A 6534-nucleotide genomic window follows, 5' to 3' on the forward strand; every position below is an offset into this window, starting at 1 on the left:
ATCCGTTTCTTTCTGGTATAATTCCTCTGTGTATTCTTGCCACCTCTTCTTGATGTCTTCTGCTTCTGTTAGGTCCTTTCCACTTTTGTCCTTTATTATGGAAATCTTTGTACGAAATGTTCCTTTCATATCTCCAATTTTCTTGAACAGATCTCTGGTTCTTCCCATTCTATTGCTTTCCTCTATTTCTTTGCATTGCTTGTTTAAGAAGGTCTTCTTGTCTCTCCTTGCTATTCTTTGGAAATCTGCATTCAATTTCCTGTATGTTTCACGATTTCCCTTGCATTTTGCTTGCCTTCTCTCCCCCGCTATTTGTACGGCCTCATTGGACAGCCACTTTGCTTTCTTGCATTTCCTTTTCATTGGGATGGTTTTCGTTGCTGCCTCCTGTATAATGTTACGAGCCTCCATCCATAGTTCTTCAGGCACTCTGTCCACCAAATCTAAATCCTTAAACCTGTTCCTCACTTCCACTGTGTATTCATAAGGGATTTGACTTAGATTGTATCTTACCGGCCCAGTGGTTTTTCCTGCTTTCTTAAGTTTAAGCTTGAATTTTGCTATAAGAAGCTGATGATCTGAGCCACAGTCAGCTCCAGGTCTTGTTTTTGCTGACTGTATAGAGCTTCTCCATCTTTGGCTGCAGAGAATATAATCAATCTGATTTCGATGCTGCCCATCTGGTGATGTCCATGTGTAGAGTCGTCTCTTGTGTTGTTGGAAAAGCGTGTTTGTGATGACCAGCTTGTTCTCTTGACAGAACTCTATTAGCCTTTGCCCTGCTTCATTTTGATCTCCAAGGCCAAACTTGCCAGTTGTTCCTTTTATCTCTTGACTCCCTACTTTAGCATTCCAATCCCCTATAATGAGAAGAACATCCTTCTTTGGTGTCACTTCTATAAGGTGTTGTAAGTCTTCATAGAATTGGTCAATTTCAGTTTCTTCAGCACCAGTAGTTGGTGCATAAACTTGGATTACTGTGATGTTAAAAGGTCTGCCTTGGATTCGTATCAAGATCATTCTATCATTTTTGAGATTGCATCCCAGTACAGCTTTTGCCACTCTTTTGTTGACTAGGAGGGCCACTCCATTTCTTTTACGGGTTTCTTGCCCACAGTAGTAGATATGATGGTCATCCGAACTGAATTCACCCATTCCCGTCCATTTTAGTTCACTGATGCCCAGGATGTCAATATTTATTCTTGCCATCTCATTTTTGACCACCTCCAACTTACCCATGTTCATGGTTCTTACATTCCAGGTTCCTATGCAATATTTTTCTTTACAGCATTGGACTTTCCTTTCGCTTCCAGGCATATCCGCAACTGAGCGTCCTTTCGGCTTTGGCCCAGCCGCTTCATCAGCTCTGGATCTACTTGTACTTGCCCTCCGCTCTTCCCCAGTAGCATGTTGGACGCCTTCCGACCTGAGGGGCTCATCTTCCAGCGTCATAACTTTTATATGCCTGTTGTCTTTGTCCATGGAGTTTTCTTGGCAGGGATACTGGAGTGGCTTGCCGGTTCCTCCTCCAGGTGGATCACGTTTGGTCAAAACTCTCCACTATGACCTGTTCATCTTGGGTGCCCTGCTCGGCATAGTTCATAGCTTCTCTGAGTTCTTTAAGCCCCTTCGCCACGGCAAGGCAGTGATCCATGAAGGGGGGTGATATGATAGCCATGTTCAAATATATAAAAGGATGTCACATAGAGGAGGGAGAAAGGTTGTTTTCTGCTGCTCCAGAGAAGCGGACACAGAGCAATGGATCCAAACTACAAGAAAGAAGATTCCACCTAAACATTAGGAAGAACTTCCTGACAGTAGGAGCTGTTTGACAGTGGAATTTGCTGCCAAGGAGTGTGGTGGAGTCTCCTTCTTTGGAGGTCTTTAAGCAGAGGCTTGACAACCATATGTCAGGAGTGCTCTGATGGTGTTTCCTGCTTGGCAGGGGGTTGGACTCGATGGCCCTTGTGGTCTCTTCCAACTCTATGATTCTATGATTCTATGTGGCCAGCAGGACTAAGCCGCTTCTGGCACAACGGGACACTGTGATGAGTGCCAGAGTGCCCAGAAGTGCTATTTACCTTCCCACCGCAGCGGCACCTATTTATCTACTTGCACTGGCGTGCTTTCGAACTGCTAGGTTGGCAGGAGCTGGGAGCTCACCCCATCGCGGGGATTCAAACCACTGACCTTCTGATCAGCAAGCCCAAGAGGCTCAGTGGTTTAAACCACAGCGCCACCCGCATCCCATATAAAATGGGGAGGTAGAAGCCTATCTATACCAGCTTGAGTTCCTTGCAGGAAAAGGGAGGATATGAATGGAATGAATGAATGAATGAATGAATGGGAAGATGGGATGGAACAGTGTGACTGGAAACCACTCCATGCTGCAACCCTTTTGTTTCAAGCCATGCCTGTTTGCATATTAATGGGAACTTCCACTTATGCAACCAAAATTACCCAACCGCTAGAGAGGTGCTGGTGGCGGAGGCATTATACACAAGGTAAATTACCAAAAATGTACAGAAAAATGGGGGAACCCATGCTAAGAGCTCCCTAAGATCTCAACAGCATGAAATGACAGCTGACTTGAGAGGTGAGGGGACAGATTGGGAAGAGGGAGGGTAGGATGGAAGGGGAAACAAGAGTGCAGGGATTTGGGATTGCATTTGATCCAGCCCTCAATTAATGGTATATGTGTTGTGCCGATGGAATGCCGTTGCACAAAGGGAAACCAAAAGGCATAACCAAAGATGGATGCAAAAGAAGCTTCTGCTCTTGCAGCTGTTGTGTTAGATTCCTTTCTTCTGCAGCTATTGAACCCTGCCATCCCCTAACGCAAGGACTCTTGTACTAGCGGACAGATAATGTTTGCTATGGCTCAGCGTTTTTGTTTGACACTTTTAACAAAATGTTCTACAGTGTTGTGCATGTGGAAGACAACAATCCCTGCCTGCAAGCTCACTATGGGAGAGACATAATACATGAGGAAAAGGGGATGTGAAGGGTAGAGGAAAGGGAATGTTGGAGCAGATACTGCTCCTTGGTTGCTGGATGAGGGCTGGCATGGCCTCTCCCACACAATGATCTTAAAACATCAGCCAGTGTATTGCAAAGTATCAGAACTGAAACATTACAAGTGAAAGTGGTATACAATTAAGATCCCTATTTGAAGCAGCCTGTGGGTTAAACCACAGAGCCTAGGACTTGCCAATCAGAAAGTCAGCTCGTGACAGGGTGAGCTCCCGTTGCTCGGTCCCTGCTCCTGCCAACCTAGCAGTTCGAAAGCACATCAGAGTGCAAGTAGATAAATAGGTACCGCTCCGGCGGGAAGGTAAACGGCGTTTCCGTGCGCTGCTCTGGTTCGCCAGAAGCGGCTTAGTCATGCTGGCCACACAACCCAGAAGCTGTACATCGGCTCCCTCGGCCAATAAAGCAAGATGAGTGTCGCAACCCCAGAGTCGGTCACGATTGGACCTAATGGTCAGGGGTCCCTTTAGCTTTATCTTAACGGGAAAGCAAAATCTCTCGAAGCATTTCATTTTTTAAAGTTACAAATCTTGTCCACTAGAGGGCAGAGGAGATCAAGCATGTTCCAATTTTCTTGTACAGTGATCATAAATGGTTTGCGTGACATCAGCAAGACTTGAAAAAGCCCTGCACCGTTCACAGTGCCAATGAGAGTCCTGTATGTGTACCAGGCGCAGCCAATGTAGAGCCTTCCAGATGTTTTGGACTACAACTCCCATCATACCTGGTTATTGGCTGGTGAAAGAGGCATTCCACAACATCTGGAGGATGCTATGTTGGCTATCCATCACATAGACATTACTTAGCTATATGGACCAGTGGAGAGTTGCTGCAGACCCTTGGTCCATTTTGCTCAGTATTGTCTACACTGACTGGCAGCAGCTCTCCGGGGTTTCAGGTGGTCTCTCCCAGCCCTACCCAGAGACGGCAGGGATTGAACCTAGGACCAGATGCCGTACCACTGAGCTATATGCAGTATAGCACAACTCCCTGCAACAGAGATTATATTGTTCTACATACACACACACACACACACACACACACACACACACACACACACACACACACCCTTCTGCCATTACATGAGCAGTAGGGAATCTGTGGCCCTATATGTGCTCCTGGACTCAACTTTCCCGCATCCCTAACTGTCAGGGACTGGGCAGAGGAGGAATGGTGAAGACCGCCTCCCCAGCCTGACCCTTTCAGAGAAGAAGACGACAGTTCAGAATTAAAACAGGGGGTTGAGGGAGATCACAGCTCAGAGGGAGATAAGGGGGAAAGCTGGGAAATAATGGGAGAGAAGGGGAAAGAAGCACCAGATGGGGAAAGCTGGCAGTGTCTTTAGAAAGCATTCCAGACCGCCCCGCCCCTCCCCTCCCAGAACCTGGCAAGTATTGAAAGTAGGAGAGCAAAGGGCTCAGAGTCAAAGGGCACTTCTCAGCACCCGTAGTGATGACGCATGAAGAGAGAGAGGGAGTTAGTGGAGACTCACTCAGGGTAATGCCAGGATTCCAAGAAGCTGCATTTCCATGCCCCTCTCTGTGAATATTGAATAAAAAGCAGTTGGTAAGAACTTTTGTTTGTCTTATCCGTTCCTGGCGACCTGCCGTGGGGGTTGGATCCACTGCCACCTGACACTAACCATTGGTCATGCTGGCTGGGGCTGATGGAAGCTTGAGTCCATTGGCACCTGAAGAGCTGAAAGAAGCACGCAAGCTGGATGTTGAAAGAGGAACCAGACAATACTCAACAGTGAGCCAGTTCAAAGTTAATCCTACCATTGGGACACGAGGCTTCGTGGTCTCACCAGTGAGTGCTGCCTTGTGGCAGGGCCAGTTTGGTGGCGGTTCCCTAGTTGTGGAATGCCCTCCCTTGTGAGCTGCTCCTGTCTCCTGTTTCCATCACTACAGTGGCACTTCGAGTTAAGAACTTAATTCATTCCAGAGGTCCGTTCTTAACCTGAAATGGTTCTTAACCCGAGGCACGCTTTTGTTAATGGGGCCTCCTGCTGCTGCTGCGCTGCTGTAGTGTGGTTTCTGTTCTTATCCTGGGGCAAAGTTCTTAACGCTTCCTGGTTAGCGGAGTTTGTAACCCAAAGTGTCTGTAACCTGATGCATCTGTAACCCAAGGTACCACTCTACAGTGGTACCTCAGGATGCGAACGGGATCCGTTCCGGAGCCCTGTTTGCATCCCGAACAGAACGTAAGACATGACTGCAGACGAGCTCCGTTACTTCCAGGTTGCTGCGCAGCGCAACCCGAAAGCGCTCAACCTGAAGCGTATGACTGTATTCACTTTTCAGTTTCCTGTCACCTTCGTTTAAGAAGGATATTGACAACCTAGAATGTGTGCAGAGAAAGGTGACCAAGATGATAAAAGTGTCTGGAAATCAAGCCTTATGAGGAATGGTTGAGGAAGTTGGAGGAGACTGAGGGGTGATATGAAAGCCATCTTCAAACATCTAAAGGGTTGTCCCATGGAAGATGGAGCAAGCTTGTTTTCTCCTGCTCCAGCAGGGAGGACCAGCACCAATGGATTCAAATGACAGGAAATGAGATTCTGACACTTTCTGAAGAACTTTCTGAGGGTAAGAGCTGTCTGACTATGGAAAGGATACCCTTGGAAGGGAGTGGACTCTCCTTCGCTGGAGGTTTTAAAACAGACATTGGATGACCATCTATCAGGGGTTATTTAGCTGTGATTCCTGCATTGCGGGGGGCTGGACTAGATGACCCTCGGCACCCTTCCAGCTCTAGGAGGAGTATGAAAGCATTCATCTCTACCCAGGTGCATTTAGTGGCTGAAGAATCCAGCTCTCTGAACAGAGGCATCCGACCACTTCTTGCATGTAAGAGGATGCCACAGGTGCAAATGACTATGAAAAGCTGGTATCACTGTATCAAGTACATCAGTTTTGCTGAATCAATTAAACCGAACAGTTTTAATTGGATTTTCATTCAACGCAGCCAGTTGCTACTGTTTGAAATTTCATCGCGTTATTCTCTTCCTTCGTGCAAACTGCTATCCTGAATAACGCTTTTTATAGGGTAGCGGGCACTGGGGATGAGTTTATGGTATCGAGTGGGGAGGTGGCCGGAACCACTGGCGGTGAATCAAACCGTGCGATCCTAAACTAGGGAGTTTAAGACTGCGCTTGAGCCTCCCCTCCCCCCTTCCCCCCCCGCCCCCACACCAGGACGCCACCACACCAGGGGAGTCAACTTGAATAAAAGATTGGGGGGGAGTAAGCCCCACCCTGTATAATCGATCACAAGACGTGGCGCGCGCACACAATTTGAATGGCAATACCTATTAGTTTTTGGGGGGGACTAGGAGTTGGTTCCTATGCCCCCCACTGAAGGCCCCCAAATAAGGACCCCCACCGCAGCCACCTCCTTTGGAGCTGCAGCCCTCCAGCCAGGACCAGCAACAGCCGCCTCCGTCCCTGGATCTCCTTCCCTCTCTCTCCGCCGCCGGAGCGCCTGACCCGGGAGGAGGGAGAA

This window comes from Podarcis cretensis, assembly GCF_951804945.1.
Source record: "Podarcis cretensis genome assembly, chromosome: 16".
Classification (NCBI taxonomy): domain Eukaryota; kingdom Metazoa; phylum Chordata; class Lepidosauria; order Squamata; family Lacertidae; genus Podarcis; species Podarcis cretensis.